This window comes from Nothobranchius furzeri, chromosome 12 (genome assembly GCF_043380555.1).
Source record: "Nothobranchius furzeri strain GRZ-AD chromosome 12, NfurGRZ-RIMD1, whole genome shotgun sequence".
Classification (NCBI taxonomy): Eukaryota; Metazoa; Chordata; class Actinopteri; order Cyprinodontiformes; family Nothobranchiidae; genus Nothobranchius; species Nothobranchius furzeri.
The window spans coordinates 11909547-11931227 of record NC_091752.1 but is presented as its reverse complement, the minus strand read 5'-3'; the positions used below and the strand labels follow the sequence as shown (position 1 = coordinate 11931227).

At 45.3% G+C, this 21681-nt stretch overlaps 1 protein-coding gene across 1 annotated transcript in view; it reads left to right on the top strand.

Annotated features, from left to right (window-relative positions):
- Window positions 1-21681, top strand: part of LOC139062058 (spectrin alpha chain, non-erythrocytic 1-like) — a 610856-nt gene that overhangs the window by 92335 nt on the left and 496840 nt on the right. The gene's annotated exons all lie outside the window — the stretch shown is intronic.

The window sequence follows — 21681 nt, the reverse complement described above, 5'->3', positions numbered from 1 at the left end:
TAGATATACGGGGCACCATTCCCCTTTAACCGGGGAAAAATTGAATCCAAAACTCTTATCAGTCTTTCTTGAAGTTCGTAGAATCCTCGGAGCAGAGACTTCTCTTCGACACAACAAAGCAACTGGAGACGAAAATCTGAATTTTATAACGTTTAATTAACAATTTGTCAAATGAATAAACAGTGGCATAAATGAATAATAACCATGTGATATAATAAAAGGATGTATATTCAAAATAATGTTCAAGGTGTTTGTGTGGTGTGTGTGAGTGTGTGTGTGTGTGTGTGAGATGAATGGATCTTTGTTTCCCCAGAGTAGGTGGGGGGAGTGAGCTGTGAGTGTGTGTGGGGCTCTTCCCCTCCCCTCGCATTCCACAGGAGACCTGGATGTGTAAAGTTTTCAACTTTCCCGAACACTTAGTGGCTTAGAATCACAGTAAAACTTAACTCAAACACTTCAAAAGTTAACAAAAAACAAAAGGTCACTTGTAAATTATTTAATCTAAAAGGAGTCGGCAGCCTGGCCAGAGCTGACGACTAAAGATATTAACGATGATCAATAAGCAGTTTATTCTTTCAAAATGACCTGACTGACGTGTTTGGGACGAAAGAGGAAAGCACGAAGCTACCTTTTAAGCAATAGACGCGGTTTATTGCTTATTCTGGACTATAGAGGAAATGGGAGAAGGAAAGAATGAGAGAAAGAGATGAGTTTCTGATTACCAGAACAGTGAAGCGTCCCTCACTGTTTTGATTTGACGGTTCTCCGTGTTTCTCCGCAGTTTGGCGTCGTCCGTCGGTTTGATGGCTTTCCCCGTTGTTTTGGCCCCACGAGTGTTTCTCCAACGGGCTGGACACAAAGAGAACGAAGTTTCTTTTGGGCTGAGTTTGACAACTTACAGCGTCTCTGAGAGCTGGATGGAGCTCCGCTCGTTCCCAGTCAGGTCCTGATGGAGTTGGAGTGTAGTTTCCAGCAGTTCCGTGGGCTCAACTTGGGCACTTAGAGCTTCCGCGTGCTCAAGGGAGTCGGAGCGTTCGACAAGCGTGTCCTTACCGCCAGGTATCCTGGGCACAAGAACGAGGTTTCTTTGTCTCATTCATGATTTATAGTCTTTGAAGTCGCGGGAAAGCTGTCCAAGCTCCCGCCTCCCGCAGATCGTGTTTCTGGTATTAGGCGGTGACGTCATCACAATGCTTCCGTGTGCAAAGCATCATGGGAAATGAAGTTTCTTGGCGCTGATGTGATTATTTGCTTTTCAGAGCAATTTAAGCACAGTCATTTTGGAGAAAATCACTGCATAGTAATTTCCTCATGAGGTCAGACCCTCAACATTCCCCCTTTTGGTTTCGGGGATCGCGCCCAAAGCTTGATCGTCGGAAGCACAGATGGGTTTGTTCCTCATGAACGTAGGTCAACTTGATTGTCGGAAGCACAGGTGGGTTTGTCCCTTAGGACGTTGGTCTCCTTGGACGCCTTTGTCTTTGGTCTTTGTCTTGGATCCTGGCGCCTTTGGTCTTTGATCCTGGTCAGGCACAAAACAAAAGATAGGAAACGGGATAGTCCCCAACGCGCATAACGAGAAGAAGCCACTCACGCAGGTGGTACGCAATGATGATGTCGTCCATGCGAGAGGTAGTAGTGTAGAAGGAGGAAGATCGGTTGGCGGTTAACTCCACGAGGGGACACAAAGGCATCTCACCGCCGGCCATACAGTTCAGTTTATGGAGCACGCGGTGATGTACGAGGTCCATAGTTCGCAAACGCGCATTGACCTATGTGGTCCCAAGATTCCCCCCTTTTTGGTCCAAAGGGTGGATCAGGACAGTCTTTGGGCTAAAACAAGGACCATAAAACTAAGAGGTACTACAATGTGCTGGTGCGTCAGACAGAGTCATTGACAGACTGAGCTGGGCCGGCACATAACCACTAGTTAATATGTGACCAAGTAAGAAACAAAAATACAGAAAACCCAAAAAAAAAAAATAAAAACATATAACATCCAAGAAAATTCATAGCAACCTTGAGGTCTCATAAAATACATTCTTAGGTCATACATTCAGTGTGTAGCTTATAAAGAATGTGACATACTGCAACACTCAGATAAATATGTGAGGTAGACTAAAATGAGAACTACTCTTCGGGTTACAGAATAACAAAGAAAATGTTGCTCACCCCCTTTAGACAGGTGTGGTACATTCACGCTTGGAGTCTCCCCGAACGCAGTTACGAGGCACACCGTAGGTGAGCAAGTGCATCTTATCTTGGAGTTTCTTAACACGCCTGTAGGCGGAATAAGCTACCACGGCCGTGATGAGCCATCCCATCCCCAGGGCGACCAATGTGCAGATTAAGGTGGTATAATCTGTGTCTATGTAGCGTCAAAGTAAGTTCACGCGGGGTTTGTGTGAACTTAACGAGTTTGGTTCCTTCAATCAGTAATTGTTGGTCAATTTCTAAATCGAAGGCAAAGTTATAACCCTGGAAAGCGTCCATGATCTCAATCTCTGAGTCATGCTGTTCGAGGTTGAGATGATGGTGTGCCAGGTTTCTAGTTCAAAGTGGAAATGCCTACCGTCCTTTCAAATACCAAAGTTTAGCATAGACTTAAACCTATAGATGTGAGTTGTCACAATTATGGGAACATGTAACAGGAAACCGAGTTCTAATTTTCTGCATCAACGTGAATGGGAATTGCACTACCTAGGCTGTACGCTAGGTGGATTTGTGAAAGGTGCACAGTAGAGGGGTAAGTACGGGGAAATACGACTTTCAACCAAGCTGTCTAGCGTGGAACTTACTTCCCTGAGCAGGTCCTGCATCAAATCTCTCACCACTCGTGTGTACACAATATCCTGATGTATGGTGTCAGACAAAGTCTTGATTGCACGTAGAGATTCATTAATCAGAGCAGAATGTAGGTTGACAGTTACAAGAGTACCCTGTAAGGTTTTAGTAAGTACTTCCTGTTAGCGTTGTAGGAGGGAGTTTCTCTTGGTTAGTGAAAGTGACGGCGGGGGGGGGGGGGGGGGGGGGGGGGGCTGGTTCTTTGTCGGTTAGTACATGTTAGTGGGTTAAACGTGCACTTCCCCCCCTTTCCATTTCCATGCATAGAACTATGTAGAGACTACGTCTACCTCCTGCGGGGAGTCTGGTCTCTGTACCCGCGGGGATGGTTTGACGTAGGGTTTGATTTGGTTTGCATGCACCCATTTGTAGACAGGCTCCTGTCTCGCTTTGGTGATGCGTAACCTGTATGCAACTGGAGAGAGTTTTGCCACGATCTCAAAGGGTCCTGACCAGCAGGGCAGGAACTTCTTAGCTTTGCGTGCCGGTTGGGCGAACCGAAAGTAGAATACTTTGTCACCCACCTCGTATTCGCGGCTGGTTGTCTTTTGTTCGTAGTAGGCTTTAGCGCCTTCTACGTTGGTCTCCAGTTTCTTCTGAGCGTGCGCGAACGTAGCTCTAAGGTGTGTTTTCAAGTCTGCCACATACTGATGAGCGGTATAGGCAGTGGCAACACTGACATCCTCTGGGTGATACAGGAGGTGCAGTGGTAGAGTCATCAGTCTGCCGGTCATCATCTCAAAGGGCGTAACCCCCGTGGATCGCTGTGGAGTGGACCGTATGGCCATCAGGACCAGAGGGAGCTAGACGTCCCAGTCCTTCCCAGTGGAGCAGACGTACTTTTTGAGCATGGAGACGACTGTGCGGTTCATCCGTTCGACCTGTCTGGATGACTGTGGGTGATAGGGAAGGTGGAATCTCACTTCCACTCCCAGAAGTTCAAACAGGGACGTCATTACACTGGATGTGAAATGAGTTCCCCGGTCAGAGTTAATGCAGAGTGGAAGTCCCCATCGACTGAAAACGTGGTTAATCAGCAGTACAGCGGTTGTGACGGCTGTATCGTTTGGCGCTGGAAGGCACTCCACCCACTTCGTGAAACTGCAAGTTACAGTTAGCATATATTTGTTTCCTCTTGCCGATTTGGGAACCGGTCCAACCCAGTCGATCTGCAGGTGGGACCAGGGGAAGGTTATTCCTCTGCGTTGCAGTGGTGCTCTAGCAAGCGGCTGGGAGGGTTGAAACTGGGCACAGATGAGGCAGCCTTGGACATAGCTGTGAACGTCCTTGGACATCGACGGCCAATATGCTACTTCTGTCAGTGACGCGAGGGTAGCTTTTGCTCCGCAGTGACCTCCAACCGGAGTGTCGTGGGCGTAGGCAAGCATCACTCCTCTGTGGTCAAGTGGAACAACCCAGCGCGGCGGGCTGTGATCTGCACGCATGTAAACTAACAAATCGTTTTGTAGTTTCAGGTGCGCGAGTTGACGATGCAGGGTTACCAAATCTCGACTTGCGCCAGTAGGTGGTGACGGTTGTTTAGACATCGGGCCCTTTTGGAGAAGCTCGCGGATGAGCTTCAGGTCAGGATCTTGTTCCTGCATAGTGACTAGGTCCGCGTCATGTGGTTGTCTGCCTAGAAACACGGGTACCTCAACGGTCCGAGGTTCGTCTGCCTGTTTAGCATGGCGACGAGTAATCGCGCAGACCTCGTGAACGGCCTTGGGTGGAAGCCACTCGTCTTTGAATTCCCAGCAGGTTCCCTGGTCAGCACCGAGCTTAGCAAGGCGGTCAGCTTCGTCATTACCATCTTTCTCCGGACCTAGGGTCCTGGAGTGACCTTTGACCTTTTTCCAGTAGACCATTATGCCTTTCTCAGTGGTGAGCAGATCACACGCTAGGAATAACTCCGAGTGTTTCACGTCTCTGTTCCTGGCGTTTTTCATATGGTTCTCCTTCCACATGGGGAAGTGAGAAATGAAGCTGTGTCTAGCGTAGTTTGAATCTGAGCAAAGGACTATTTGAGTGATGTCCAAGGCTGCCGCCTGCTGGAGGGTTATCAACACTGCAGCAATTTCGGCGTACTGACTAGACTTTTGGCCCAATCGGTAGTGATTTGGTTGCTTAGTGTCACAGTCCACCCAAACGACTCCAACCCCAGCACGGAGCTGGCCTTCGTGAAGGTAGGCACATCCGTCAGTGTAAACTTTCGGAAGCCCTTGGCAAACATTCTCATCAAAGTAGCGATGATTGGATGCGGTTGGGTAGACTGCGGCAGGTGTGTCCAGGGGGCCCCTGACGGAGTCAGAGTCACAGTGCTGACAGCCTGCTAGCCCTTGTCCTAGTGCTAGCTTGGTGTTCTGACCATACGTGACCTCAATGTTGTATCCTTGGAGCACCATCACCCACGTCGCAATGCAGCTGTTTGACACTCTTCCTTCGCGCAGACGCTGGCTGTTTAGGAAGGTGACAGGCTGATGACACGTTTCAATGATCACTTTCTGTCCACCGATGTAACTACGAAAGTGTTCGACGGCCCAGACTGTAGAGAGGAGAGCTCTCTCGCAGTCTGAGAATTGGAGTTCCACCTTGCTCAGAGGCTTGCTGGCGTATGCCACAACTCTCATGTCCTGATCGTGTTTCTGCTTCAAAGCAGCGCTCAGGCAGTGAGAGGAGAAAGTAGCCTCTATGTAGAACTCTTTATCCTTGTCTGGGTAAGCCAGACAGGGTGCGGACGCCAACTTCTGTTTTAGGAACTGGAAGGAGAGTTCTTGGGGTCTGTCCCACACGAAAGGTGTGTCGTTCTGAAGCAGCTCAGTAAGGGGCCTCGCTATTTCAGCATACTCCTCAATGAACTGTCTGGAGTAGTTGCAGACTCCGAGGAAGCTCCTGAGTTCAGTCAGATTAGCTGGGGCTTTGATGTCCTGAATGGCCCTAATGCGTCCCGCTTGGGGCTCGACTCCATTAGGGCCCACCAGCAGTCCAACATACTCCACTTTGGTTTGACACCACTGTCCCTTGAGAATCGCCAATTTAGCTCCGGCGTCAGCAAGCTGTTGCAGCACTTGACGGAGTTCGGCCAGGTGCTCCTCGAAGGTTCGACTCCTCATCAAGATGTCATCGACATATATGAGGTTCCCTCTGGAAGCAGCATCTGACATGGCTTTGTGGAGGAAGATGTTGAACTCGGCAGGTGAGTTAGAGTAGCCAAAGGGGCAGCAGTTCCAAGTATATTGGCGATTTCCAAAGGAGAAAGCCAGTTTATACTGGTCCGCCGGCTCAACCTTCATGGTCCAGAAGCCGTTGGCTATGTCAACCGTAGAGAAGAAACGAGCATCTCTGACTCTGGCTAGCTCCTGATCTAAATGGATCATAGGCCACCTGGAGAGAGGTACTTGTTTGTTCAGTGCACGATAGTCTATGGTGAGACGCCATTTCCCAGTCGGTTTCAGAACCGGCCAGATGGGAGAGTTGTAAGTGGAGTTACACTCTCTGATGATGTTTTTCTCCTTCAGCTGATCGAGGATCTCCTGGATCGTCTCATAAGCAGCGAGGGGAATCTTGTACTGACGTACAAAAGTAGGAGGGGCATTTGGGTTCGTTGGAATGCGAACCGTGTGCAGGTTTGTGAGTCCACAGTCCAGGGAGTCCCTGGATAAGACGGACTGAAACTCATAGAACAGGCTTCTAAGCTCTGCTCTCTGCTCCTCTGACTCCAGCGCATCCGCTTTGTCAAGCTGCTGGCTGACTTCGGCCTCGAAGCCGTCATAAGGTTCAGAGGAGGAGGGTCTCTGGTGTTCCGGGCTTTCAACCGGTGACTCAGAGGGTTGAGTATTTATTGCAAAAACCGTTAGACACTGACCGCCGTCAGTATCTAAGGTTGCACTGCAAATGGGTTCCTCAGGAAGGGCTTCATGCCGCTTGATGGTAATCATTTGTTAGGGGAAAGTACTGAATGTGTCTGCACCAACCTGTCTGTCGTTCATGAACAACGGAAGTTGTCCGATCGCGGGGACTGAAAGTTCGAAGTCATGGAATGAGCTATCTATCAGCATGCCCAAGGGCTTTCCTGCCGGCATGTGGATAGGACTCCGGGTCGGATTTTCGACCAACAAGTAGGCAGAACGATTGTTCAGCTCCAAGAGTGGCGTGCCACAGACGGCTAAGTTGAGCTCCAAGAAGTGTGGTGATGGCTGGAAGAAGGCCTGTGTGCCTGGCAGCTTCTGATGCTTCATCAGAGTCAGACGAACAGGCACTCCTTTGACCAGTGGGGGCAGAACCGTGCTGGCCTCAACCACTGCACGGCAGGCCTGTGGAATGGTCTGACCGGACAGCAAGTGTTCAGGGCCTTCTGAGCCAGGCTCAGAGGATGGTGTGGCCCGGGCCCAAAGGACTTGATTGCAAGTGTCCAGCTGGGCACTGAGTCGAACCAGCAGATCTGCTCCAATGAGTGCAGGTGGATCAAGCTGTGGTATGATGCTGAATGTATGTGTGAGCTGTCTTGCTCCAAGTTGGATAGTCAGAGAGCAGACCTCTGGCGCTTTCAGGAGCCTCTGCGGCCAAGTGGCTGACAAGAGCCGGTGGCTACGTGTCACACTGAAAAGAAGGGGGTCCTTCTGACGCAGGTGTTCAAACGTCTGTTGGCTGATGGCTGACTTTTCCGACCAAAGAGCAAGGCGAGCATCTGAGATGTGGGTGCAGTTGATGGTAAGACCACCAACTATGTGTGGTGCATATGGCTGCAGGCTGACGTTCTTCAGCGAGCAGAGAAAAGATGAATGTGTGCGGAGCGGAGTTCCAGGAGCGGTTTCGTGCCTTTGCAGGCGGACATCGTCTGTGGGAGCCATAGGGAGGGGCATGACCTTGGAACAAGGGTTTTGCAGCTCACTTAGGCTGACTTCAAGAATGGAGGATGGTCGGCTTTTATCCGGGTTCCAGGGCTTAGGTGTGTCCACCTGGGCCCAAAGTTGACCCTTCTGGCAGTCGAGGAGGGGAGCTAGACGTTCGAGCAGGTCCTGACCAATGAGAAGTGGTTCAGTGTCTAGCTGGCAGACATAAAACGGGTGAACCAGAGTCATGTCTTGGAAGGTGATGTCCAGCCACGCCCGGTGAGTGATACACTCCCGGGTCTGGGTGTAGCTGGTGATTTTCAGGTCACAAGGTTCTACCTGGACTGGTTTCCCGAGCGACTGCATGGTGTCAGACACGCGATGGAACAGTGTGGAGCACATCAGGGTGATTTCTGAGCCGGTATCCAGCAGAGCATCAACTTGTATGCATCCACCTACGTTGGTGCTACAGTACAAACGGCGAGCATGATCATGGTTTGTTAAGTCACCAAGGAACTTCAGAAATTTAGTATCAGGTTTCTCTGGGGGGTAGATTTCAGGAGACTCCTGTGATCTACCAGTAGTGTTCCCCCAGCTGATCAGGTAGGTCCTGGCCACGCTGGGGGTTTGAGCCACGCCTAGTCATGCGGACGTTGGCTCTGGGTCTGGCTTCTTAGAAGAAGACTTTGGTGCAGGGATTTCTTCTGCAGATCTCAGCTGTTCCTTCTGTTTAGCTAGGAACTGCTGATACATCTCCTGGAGGTCGGCTTTGGTCAAGTACTCACCTGCGGACTCGCGTTCGGGACCTACCTGTGGGCGGCGCTCCTTAAACCTGCCATTGTTCCGACCTGCCTGCCGTTGGTTTTGGTTGGGCCACTTCCTGTCTGATTGTCCAGACCTAGGCGGCCATTCAGCACCCCCCTTCCCCTGTTGAGGAGATTGGGACTGCTTTCACGGTTTAGCAGGTCTAGGTTTAGCAGATTTTGGCTTAGTGGGTGGAGCTTCTGTGCCTTCGAGCTCCAAACGCGGCTCGGCGTCGGGAGCTAGGTGCATGACGCGGTGATGTGCGTCAGGCTTTTGGGGCTTTCCGCCGGCTTCCCAAGCCTGTTGAGCGTATCTCCTAATCTCCTGAGTTGTCAGTTTTTTCATCCGACAATACATTGAGATTTCGGATCGAACACACTCGTGCAGGTTGTGAATGAACAGGGATCTGAAGGCAGGGTCTTCCTCGAGCCCAGGGCCATTTCGACCCTGGAAATAAGCACTTTTGAGTCGGCGATAATACTCTCTGGGGGGTTCGTTCCTCCCGTGTTTGATGGAGAAGGCCCCCATTGTAGCTGACGCAGAGTCTGCATACGTGGCGTATTCATCCCTCAACGCTCGGCAGAGCGAGGAGTACCGATCATGAATGTCAGGTGGTAGAGTTTCCATGAAACCGTGCACCGTTCTAGATGTGGTTTTCCAAATTAGCTTGAGCTTTTCCCTTGAAGAGGGTGCTGGAAGATCAAGCAGACAACGTTCTATCTCCCTGAGATAATCGTCGACGTTGGATTCATTGGTGTTAGGATCAAAGCGTTCTATGTCTTTAGCTAGCGATTCAATTTGACGTACACGGAGCCCTGACTCACGGTACGGCGCGTCATCTTCTGACTCTGACCCACGGTCTGTCTCAGAGGGCGCTGGATATCGCTGGTGTGCTCTGGGCTCCCAATGTTGACTCCTGGGGCCCAAATCGGGGTCCGGCATGTTGTGGCGGGCTGCTGGCACGTCACGTGGGTGTCCTGGGAGGTCCTCCTCCCGGGGCACGTCTGCGTAGTGCAGCCTGCGTCTTTCAACTGGGGCTTCTGCGTAATACGCTCTGGCCGGGTATGGACTGGCGTAGGATGCTTTGTCCTGCAGCTGGTTATTGGCATGCCGAATACCGGAGTAGCTAGGATGGGTGGATGGTTGAGGTGCAGCTTGGGGTGCATAACCCCAATCGGCACCTTGCACCCTTCGTAGACTGGGGGAGCGGTCTAAATAGAGGTGCCGCTCAGCTGGTCGACTTCTCACTGATTGAGAAGGCCGTGAAGATGAGGGTGGTGGTCCAACCTGGGGTTCGAGGGTGAACTGCCCTCGGCCCCTAGGTGGTCCTGAATGCCCTATAGTGTGTGTAGGGAACGGGGCCGAAGGTTGGGACAGATAAGCTTCATCTCTCCCCTGCGGCGTGCGTCCGTCCAGAGAGTCATGGTGTTTCCCCCCTTCCCACTGTCTGTTGTCATCAGCAGAGGGGGGCGGGGTCTTCTCCCCATCTTCCCTAGAATCGGTGCTGGTGTTGTCTTCCTCGATCAGCCTTCCATTTTGCTGTTTTTCAGCTAGCATACTCTGGAGGTTCATGATCTTCTGACCACGTTGGAGTCCTCTCTGATAGAGGATCAGGGCTAACTTAGCCAAGTGAACCTGGATTGGTTTTGTACCATCCGGGTTTTCTATTTGATCAATTACAGCTTCTAGCTCGTCGCTACGCTGTTCTTCAGTGAAATCCCTAGAAGGGTAGTCGGGTTCTCGAGCAACCGCGACCAGTTTGGACAATATTTGTCCAGAAAGTAGGCCAGGTTCATAGTCGTGGGCCGCAGCGCCACCTGGTTGCTGGGAGTTGGTCAGTTCACTACTCTGTCCCTCCATTTTAACAACCGAACCAAAAATAGCCTAGTAGAGCTTCTGCAGATAGCTCAAGCTGCACCTTTTGGGCAGCAACTGCTAGCTTTGTAGCATAAAAACACTAAATTAACCTTTGTGCGCACAGGTTTTAGCGTTTTAAATTGCACGGAATGCCGTGACTGACGCTTAAAATACTATTCCTTTCAGTATTTTAGCAAAAGCTGGTGCGTTGCCGTAGCAACGTCTTACAACACTTGCAGTGTTAAATGTGCTATTATTCCTTCAGAATATTAGCAAACAGGGTGTTATCAGTCTTTGAGTGAAGGTTTCAGTTAGTTATAATAGCCACTGTGAGTTAAAGTCGCTAAATTAGCAGTTAATTTTAGCCTAAAAGGGTTAGTCAGAATTACTTACACGCTGCACCTTTAATGAGTAACTGAATTTTAACCTAAAAGGTTAGCCAGAATTAATTACACGTTGCAACTTTAAGGAAAAACTGAATTTTAACCTAAAAGGTCAGCCAGAATTAATTACACGTTGCACCTTTAAGGAAAAGCTGAATTTTAACCTAAAAGGTTAGCCAGAATTAATTACACGTTGCACCTTTAAAGGAGACATAACATGAAAAACCCACTTTTTTATCCGTTAACACAGTGTGTTTCACATTTTAAGTGTCTAAGTGAGCAAAAAGGCTTATATTATTCACTGGAGTTGCTATTTAGATATTTAATAATTAAGTTTTGGGCATATTTGTCCACCCGTTCAGTTTTTACATTATCTATTACATCAGTAATTAATTTAGTCAGGATAACTACCAAATATGGTAATGGCCCTGGGTAAACACAGAGCCAATCCGCCATTTTTTCTTCTCGCTAAGATTTTTTGTAGTCCTATTGGAAAAATGCAGAATGTCTGGTTATTTTAGCCACACACAGCTCAAAACTGTTCCTCGTTTTAAGGAAGGGTGGTGGGGCAGTATTTAAACCCAGGAGCTGATGACACTACTGCTAAAAAACACAGAAGAAAAAGTAGTGTGTGTTTGTGTTTGTTTGTGTGTGTGTGTGTGTGCGCGCGCGCGTGCGCGTGGTTCGTTCGTTCGTGTCTCCAGGCTAGTAAGTATTGAGGGCTTCATCTATCTAAAAGGAGTCATTTGCATCTGAATGTGGCAGCACCGGGACACAGCAGCAGAGCGGTAAGCTTCATATCACTCTAAAATGTCGACAAACTTTACTTTAGATTTACGGGCATTAGCAGCACTAAAGCGTTAGCATCCGGCTTGCTATCGCTAGCACAGTATGCTAGTAAAGTTAGCACCCAGATTAATGTGGATTTGGCTGATTTTCGTGGAATAAAACGTGATTTCTGATCAACGCCTTCTTTTACACCAGATGATAACCTCCCACTGATTGTAACAGCAGAGAGCCTGTGTGTTATTCTACGTGAGTGTGATGTAATCTTAGCATCCAGTAAATAAAGTCCCATATCAGCTAAAATGCAGCGTGACAAAGTCATTAAAGTGCGTCAACACAGTGGATTTAATAGTTTTAAAGAACAATCTCTGAGTGAAGTGAGGTTAGTTTTTTGTCTCACTGCAGATATAAAAACTAACTCTGCATCAGTCAGACGCAGCAAAGCTCACCGTCTGTATGAGCGTGAGCATCGGAAAGCTGATCAAATCAACTGTAAAATAATTAAAACAAAAGTAAAAATGTTCCTTTGCTTTTTAGAGTCAACATCCAGAAGACTGGAGCCGTGTTTCACTGACAGGCTGTCAGACTAACGCCCTGATGAGCTCAGCTGGGACAAACTGGTCTGATGTTTAGGTAAGTGAAGATCTGCTTCTCCAAGTCCTTGAGATGCTAGTAAAAAATAATTTAGCCAGCTTGCTAATGTTACTTTTCTTCTCCTCTAAGGAACACAGAACGTTCAGATGTTGGAGCTTCACGTCACCTACTGAGGAAGGAGACCCACCAGTAAAGAGATGGTAGCTGGACCAGACCAAAGTGAGTGATGACACACCTCAGCCACCCTCATCATTAAGAACACCTCACCCCCTGAATCACTCCGTCTGATGACAGCAGAGTGATTTATTTGATGTTTTACTTGTTTAGTCTGTTTAGAAATTATTGAATTACATTATTTTCTGTAATCGACCATCTGATCTGGATGTGTGCAGAATAACTTTCCCCAAATTCAGCAGCAGCTGGCCTACAAAAACAGCTGCAGCATGTAGTAAGTCTGTCTGCACTGCTCTCTAATGAGCTTCCTTTCATAAGGAATCATTTGTATAATTTTAGTGTCACTATTTTATTACATTTGTAAGAATATGAAGTCACTGCAGCAAAGTGAACTTGTGAACAAACACAAACGTGACTATAAACATGAAAGCTAAAGAAACAACTTTCCTAAAGCTGCTTGTAAACAAAATATGTCATTAAAGTTATTGTCTATCATTGCAGAATATGACGATGACATCATGGAACTGGTCTTTGGAAAAGTTTTCCCTGAACCAACTCCGTTTCTAGATGAGGTAGAGAAGATCTGCATCTCACCAACCCTCTGATCTCAGCATTCAGACAACGGAGGTCTCCCACTGTTATCCAGGACCAGTTTGAAGCCCACATACTGCCCCTCCCTCATCATCAGGAAACATCAATCCGTATCCTGAGGACAACAGAAGACGGCAGGAGGACAGGAACTCTGAGACCTAGATACCACCAGCACCGAGACACAAAGCACCTGTGTGCACAACGCCCGTTTAACTACTAAAGCCTGTTTATTATATTGTTCTACTTATTTGCTGTGAGGTTAATACTTAGAAAATTTGTATATTAATGTAAACAATTAAAAAACATCACTGATTGTATGTTTTCTTTTAGATGTAATGGTCCAAACTCAGCCTTGTAGACATTTATTGCATCCTGTAGGTAAATACACAGAACAGGCTCAGATCCAGGATGACCCAGCATGCACTTCTTCCATTCTGGCTGTTAGGGATTTTATCAATAACTCAATGCCTACTGATGTTTTCACCTAACGGTATTTATTTAGAATGCAGGTAAGATTTAACTATATTTGTTAGCAAAGCAGACTGATCTTGGGAATTTCACTGCAGCACTGATGTCCACCTCTCTGTACACATTAGAGAGAATTACCACTTTACAGCTAAACACATTTAATAAAGATATAGGCTACACATTGCAGACAAAAACAAAGTTGTAAGCATTAGAATTATAATGATCACATTAAAGAACATTTGGAGGAATGTTCTTTATTTTTGACTAGAATCTCAAATCTTTAAATTAAAATGTAACTGCTTTTTATCCATTTTCAGCCATTAAGACACCCAATATAAAATAAGACTACTTATAAAATTATTTATAATTATATGTATGTATATATATAGATAGAGATCTTAATAAAATGTATTCTTTTAATGGTGTTTTAATGAGCTGTATCATTTTTTAAAACATTTTTTATAGAAATAAATAAGCAAGCAGCATTCCTTGTGTGTGTGTGTGTGTGTGTGTGTGTGTGTGTGCGCGCGCACGTGCCTGCTAGCTTGTCCCTCCGTCGGCAGTGACGGGTGTGTGTGAGTGACTACAGACAAATGCATGAGAGAGTTAGCAGCCTTGAAACAGCTTGATGAACTACCCTCCCCACATGTTTTAAAAATGCTAATATGCTATGCTAAATCTGCTATGCTAAATAATGATTTCTCTATAGAACTACAAAGTCCGGCTGGGGGAGGAGAGTACAGGTCTGCACTATGGAGGGGGGCGGAGTTTACAGCTCCTCCTCCAGTTTAAAGAGACAGTACCCAAAAACGGCTCGTTCTCAAGACTCTCCTCAGAACAGGGGTAGATGAGGGTCTGTAGAGCAACAATAATGAGGAAATCAGACCAAAGAACTGCAGTTCTACTGTATTTAGACCCCAACTGAAGGATTTAGATGTAAAAAGGAATAACTTAAAAGCATGTTATGTCTCCTTTAAAGAAAAACTGAATTTTTAACCTAAAAGGTCAACCAGAATTAATTTACACGTTGCACCTTTAAAGAAGCACTGAGTTACTGGTGAGAGTTCGATGCAGCTTCCTGCTCAGCGAAATCAGCACCACTCTGTTGCTGGTTCAAGGCTAAACAACTGATTATTTTTAATTCAAGCTCTTTGGATTTATTTGTTTGTTTGTGCCGGATAGAAAATCTCTGTGTATCCAAGCCTCACACGGGCTGCACCAATTAATGTTGGGGTTATTAGGAGCGAACAATTCGTAAGCTTTAACTTACTTTTGGATTCTTCAATAAATTCTGTAAATATGGGAATATTTACTGATTTATTAATTAATTAAGATATTCTTAGATATACGGGGCACCATTCCCCTTTAACCGGGGAAAAATTGAATCCAAAACTCTTATCAGTCTTTCTTGAAGTTCGTAGAATCCTCGGAGCAGAGACTTCTCTTCGACACAACAAAGCTACTGGAGACGAAAATCTGAATTTTATAACGTTTAATTAACAATTTGTCAAATGAATAAACAGTGGCATAAATGAATAATAACCATGTGATATAATAAAAGGATGTATATTCAAAATAATGTTCAAGGTGTTTGTGTGGTGTGTGTGAGTGTGTGTGTGTGTGTGTGAGATGAATGGATCTTTGTTTCCCCAGAGTAGGTGGGGGGAGTGAGCTGTGAGTGTGTGTGGGGCTCTTCCCCTCCCCTCGCATTCCACAGGAGACCTGGATGTGTAAAGTTTTCAACTTTCCCGAACACTTCGTCGGCAGCCTGGCCAGAGCTGACGACTAAAGATATTAACGATGATCAATAAGCAGTTTATTCTTTCAAAATGACCCGACTGACGTGTTTGGGACGAAAGAGGAAAGCACGAAGCTACCTTTTAAGCAATAGATGCGGTTTATTGCTTATTCTGGACTATAGAGGAAACGGGAGAAGGAAAGAATGAGAGAAAGAGATGAGTTTCTGATTACCAGAACAGTGAAGCGTCCCTCACTGTTTTGATTTGACGGTTCTCCGTGTTTCTCCGCAGTTTGGCGTCGTCCGTCGGTTTGATGGCTTTCCCCGTTGTTTTGGCCCCACGAGTGTTTCTCCAACGGGCTGGACACAAAGAGAACGAAGTTTCTTTTGGGCTGAGTTTGACAACTTACAGCGTCTCTGAGAGCTGGATGGAGCTCCGCTCGTTCCCAGTCAGGTCCTGATGGAGTTGGAGTGTAGTTTCCAGCAGTTCCGTGGGCTCAACTTGGGCACTTAGAGCTTCCGCGTGCTCAAGGGAGTCGGAGCGTTCGACAAGCGTGTCCTTACCGCCAGGTATCCTGGGCACAAGAACGAGGTTTATTTGTCTCATTCATGATTTATAGTCTTTGAAGTCGCGGGAAAGCTGTCCAAGCTCCCGCCTCCCGCAGATCGTGTTTCTGGTATTAGGCGGTGACGTCATCACAATGCTTCCGTGTGCAAAGCATCATGGGAAATGAAGTTTCTTGGCGCTGATGTGATTATTTGCTTTTCAGAGCAATTTAAGCACAGTCATTTTGGAGAAAATCACTGCATAGTAATTTCCTCATGAGGTCAGACCCTCAACATATATTATAAATATATTATATATAAATATAAATATATATATATATATATATATATATATATATATATATATATATATATATATATATATGTTTTTTGGGGGGGGCACAGATTACACATTGTGTATTTCTTTGTTTATTAAATATTTGCAGTATATAGTAGGGCTGGACAATATTTCAATAACAATATGATAGACTTATGGTTCAATACAAAAAAAGTGGATCAATAAAAAATTCCATTCAATAAAAGTTTCCATTGTCCGTTATAGCCTATTGTAATTATACTCTAATTATGACTCTAATTATAGCATATTAAAGTCATTACTTACACCCAACCAATCAAAAACAAATACCCAAGCCCGCTCTGTCACCCAGCCCTCTCAAACCTAAGTAGACAGCAATGTGACTTAAGAGAGGTGGAAGAAATTGTCCCAAAAAATAAATAAATAAAAGGATTACAGTACTTCACCAGTGTTGCAATATTTTCATTTTATAAGTTTGGCAAAAAACAAATAAAGGTGGCTTGCAACAGGAAATCGGTAAAAAAACAAACAATTGGTTTTATCATAAAGAAATGCCTCAGGTGGCCAGGGCTGCACTTAAAATATATTTGACAGTTTTCAATATTTATTGATACCAATCAATGTCATTTTTTTATCGATAAGCCTTTTTTCTATATTGTACAGTACTACTATATAGACTATGAAGTCATTTCACTAGATTCATGAACTGTTTCAGCAGCCAGTCTGAACTGTCATTAGATTATAGTGCCAGCATTGATGTAAATCAGTAGTAAACCAAAAACCTTACCCAGGGGTGGGCAATCATGGTCCTCCAGGGCCGCTAACATGCAAGTTTTAGTTGTATTTCATCTTCAACACATCTGTTTTGAATGTTCTGTTGAATAACAGGCTGCTGCTTAGCCTGATGAGCTGCTGAACAGGTGATTCATTCAGGAATCAGGTGTGTTGGAGCAGATAAAACACTAAAACCTGTTGGATAGCGGCTCTCGAGGACAAGGATTGCTCACTCATGACCTATCCTGTCAATCAGTTGGCCTGCTAGTTTTCAGCATGTATGACCAAGCCCTTTTCACTAGTCTGTCTTTATTACTTTGGTAAGCTTACCTGCAGCACCTAACCGACTTCTAGTAAAAGTTAATCTGGCCTGTCAGCTGCTAGCACTTTTCTTGCAATATTCAGCACCTTTACTCATTTTTTTAATTTTTTTGGTAAACCTATACAAGCTCATAAAACAAATGTGTGTGTAGTGCTTGTTGTAGGTTTGGTGTTCTCAAAGAAGCTCGCCAGAGATTTTTTCTTTTTAGATGTGGGCAGTACTGCAACTGCTGCCTGGCCTTGGTCTGCAGGCTCAATCCCAGCTGGGTCAGGCAGCTCAGGCACACAGCTGACCGGGTCACTGGACAAAGACTCCACCTCTGTGATGACTTTATGCTTTAGTGCATCAAGTTTTTCACCTGAAATGTGAATCGGGGATCCAGTAATGAAGCAATGTCCAACAGGTCACAGGTGGATGGATCAGCTGTTGAGGTAGTCCACAATGCAGGACTTGATGGACTTGCAGAGCTCAGTATCTCCCTCTTCATGTGCCAGGAGACTGTTGGTGAACAGGTAAAGCACAGGCCTGATGTATGAAAGGGTGATGTACTCTTTTCCTGAGAGAGCGGCAGTGAAGTTTTGAAGGGGTTTCAGAGCCTTCTTTATTGCCTCCAGGACCTCGATGTCCTGCCAGGTGGGAACAAGTGGTCTGGTTTTCTTGTCAGAGGACAAGACTTTAGAAAGTGCCCCTTCCTGCTCAAGGACCCTCTCAATCATTTGTAGTCTTGATCCCCAGTGAGTGGCTGACTCGTGATTAGCTGGTGACCTGGTAGACCCAGCTGTATTTGCACATCAGCCAGGGCTTTTCTCTTCTTCCAGCTGTACGAGAAGCAGCTGACAACTCTCTTACAGACACAAATGGCTCTTGTTGTCCGGGCATCATCCAAACTGTGTCCTAAATAAACACACAACATTGAAATCCACATTTTAAAATCACTAATTATTTAATTAGGTCCATCTGGCCAAAGTTTAGTTGTGAAGCACATCTCAAACACAGTCTCAGTTAAAGACACACTCTGATAAAAATCAAGTTTTTCCTGTTCTTAATTTGTTCTTGTGGCATTTTCTTATGCTAGTTATTATTATGAATTATTTGTTCATGATTGCGTACGGTTAATAAATTCCAATAGAATTTATTAGATAATATTATTCAAAGTGACACAAATAATACAAAACACAATGACTCTCTCTCTCTCTCTCTCTCTCTCTCTCACACACACACACACACACACACACACACACACACACACACACACACACACACACACACACACACACACACGTTTTACTGAGCATTTTCACTGTCATATATATTCCTATTTCAATTAATTAATTCTGTATTGTACTCACCAATGGCCAGATGAAGTCTGTGACCAAAACACTGCATCCTTGGCCACTTTGTCAACTGCAGCGCTTTGACAACATTAGTCCCGTTGTCTGTCGTCACAGCAACTAGTCCCGTTGGGTTGAGATTCCAGCTTTTGAGGGTCTCCTGCAGGGCTTCGGCAATATGCTCTCCTGTATGATCTTGCTGAAAGTAGCTGGTTTGAAGACATGCACTCTTCAGCTCCCAGTCCTCTATGAAGTGCACAGTTACACTCATGTAAGGTTTGCAGGTCCTGCTGGACCACATGTCGGTGGTGAGCGTGTAGTGAGACACTTTTGCAAGCCGGGCAGCAAGACTGGCTCTGACATCCGTGTACATTTTGGGTAGCGCCTCTCTTGTGAAATAATTGCGACTGGGCAATTGGTATCTCGAGTCCATGGTTTTTAGCAGCTGTACAAAACTGGTCTGCTCCACCGTTGATACGGGAGCCATGTCTTTGGCGATATGGAAAGCCACTGCTTTGGTAATTTCACGCCACTTGTTACTTGTTCTTTCGTATGGCTCACTATGGCTCAGTGAAGCCCGCAACAGGGTTTGTTTCGGGACAACAGGTTGGGAAGACTTTGTGGTCTGAGTCGCAGCACGTAATTTGATGCTCTCCTCATACTCCACTTTATGGCGCTGTTTTAAGTGGTGGAAGAGGTTTGTTGTGCTCGAACCCTTCGTTGCAACAGGTTTTTGACATTCTTTACAGAAAACATTTTGCTGCTGGTCATCTGACAATTTAAAACCGAACCATTTCCAGATTATGGAGCCATTGTTCTTTTTTTTTACTGACCAACTCCTCTTCTGCTTCACCCTCCATCTCCATGTTGTCGCTAGCAGCTCAGCAGTCAGCACTCGAGTGGTGGTGGTGGAGGGGGAGGGCTTGTGGACATAGAGCGGGGGAGGCGGAACAGACAGGTTGTGTTTAGGGACACTGGGAGAGGAGAAAAACATGCGAGTTGTGGCCCATTTATTGTAATTTAAACGGAAATTTTTACTATATCGATATTAGAGATACTGTCCCGTGTTATATCTTGTTTAGAATTATATCGATATATATTAAAATATCGAGATATCGCCCAGCCCTAAGTTAGACTAAGTGTTCTATTATGGATTGTAATGTATTGAATGGTAGAGCGATAGTGACCATCTACGGTGAATCATTTGTTTGGTATTCTGCCAAATGTCTCAGTTTAACTACCTCAGTCCTTCCCAGAATGTAAACACCAGCCAGAAAATCCCAGTCGAACCGAATTCCCAGTTTAGGTCCAGAGTTATACAATTCCCCACTTTACAATACCCTTTGTCCCCTGAAGCAATGCATTTTTAGGTTCTCGTGCATTCTGACTTTGGTTTGCTTTCATCAACAAAACTAAAAGCACAACTTATAAAATCCCATTATTTTTACCAAAGCAATCACTAATTGTCTCGCTGAATGAAAAGCCACGTCTCTGAAATCCTTGTTTACGTGGATGATGGTTTGATTGCATTTGGCGGTGCAGAGTTTTGCCTCACAGACTCTCACGCCTTTGTGCAAAATCTTCACCTAACAGGGAACAAATTCAGTAAAAAGAATCTACAGTGGGTAAAGAAATCTCCAGTCCGGTATTTTGGGACACACTGCTGTCAGGTGAAGGCAGATCCAGTCAGGAAACCATGTTGAATACCCCAACACCCCGACTACCAGTAGCGGTTTTAGGCACGGGCAGACAGGGCAGTTGCCCGGGGCGGCATTTTTTCATGACACAAAAGGGGCGCACAAGCGCTGAGTAAAAAAAAAAAAAAAAAAAAAGGAAATCTGCGCCGCACCGAGGTTTTCTATTATCTGTCATATGACAGTGTCTGGATTGGAAACAGCAAGTTGGCGCCCCCTGCAGCTGCAGGCGCTCCGTGCACCGTGTGTGTATGAAGAAGAGGAAGGGGAGGGGTGCGGCGGGGGAATTCACCTCTGGGTGGGTCCAAATGAAATGAGCGTGCAGGGGCTGAATCAACTGTATTAACATGGCTAAAGTCGATCACATCTTGATGTTCTTCCACATTTCATTCATAATATCATAAACACAGGCCTATCATTCTTTCAGGTGTTTCTGAATTGTGTGAAATGGCCGAATAAAAAAAGGAAAAACAAAACGATTTTGTGGTCACCCCCCCATCAAGGTCAAATTGTTTAGTCCTGACTAAAGGAAACTTATTGAGTCAAGAGCCAAACAGAAGAGATGAACATAAAAAGGCTAAAACCAACAGGTGCCCGATTCAGGAATAAAAAAGAAAAAAAGAGGAGAAAAATAAAGGTATGTTCGCTCTCATGATGAATGTTTTCAATTTTTTGAACCAGTTAACTGGGATTTTAACGGTTAAATTGGGTCAACTAGTTGCTAACAGAGCTAATAGGGCTGAAATATTGAAACGAATATTCAAATGGCTTGAATAAATTCCTTGAATCGTTTTTTATTGATTCAAACTAGGATTTGTTAAATGCTCGCTGCAGCCTGTGGCCTGCCTGAACAACAACAAACACATGTTGATCAAGTTCACATAATAATAAATAAAACAACTCTACAAGCAGAAGAAAACTCCCCAGTCACCACTAACTATCCTGTTTATTTATTGCAGATGGCTGCACTGATTATTTTTTACATGATTTGTTCTGTAAAAGTTGGCATTTTTGGTAGTCTACAGTTTTTATGTCAGTTTAAATTACAATTTCAGAGGCAATTGTAAAATATTATGGATCATGATAAAGATCTATTGGAGATCTACCCCAATTTTTGGACTGCTCTGCCAGTCACTGTGGCTCAAGCTGAGAGGAGCTTTTCAAAACTTGATCAAGTCATACCTGAGGTCAACTATGTTTCAGGGGCGGCTCACTAACCTGGCTCTGATTAGTATCAATCACTCAGTAGGGGAGCAGACTTCATATGATGACATTATTGATGACTTTGCATCAAGGTTAGGTTTTAATTTTAGTTTGTGTTTTCTGTTCTAAGTGCAGTGCTGTAGTGATTATCTTTAGTTTGTTATGTGTGAAATATTTTTGCTATTTAGAATATTTATTATATATTATGTGCATATATTCTTAATATTTAGTTAGTTTAGTTGTTTTTGTATATTTGATTCTATATATTTTGATACAGTGTATAATGTATATTGCTTTACATTCTGACAACTTCATAGTAATTAATGTAAATATGTGCAACTTAGAAAAATGAATGTTCAATAGTCGTTCTAATAAAACATGCCTGTTTATAGAAAACGTGTGTGTTCGTGCAGGTGGGGTGGTGTGG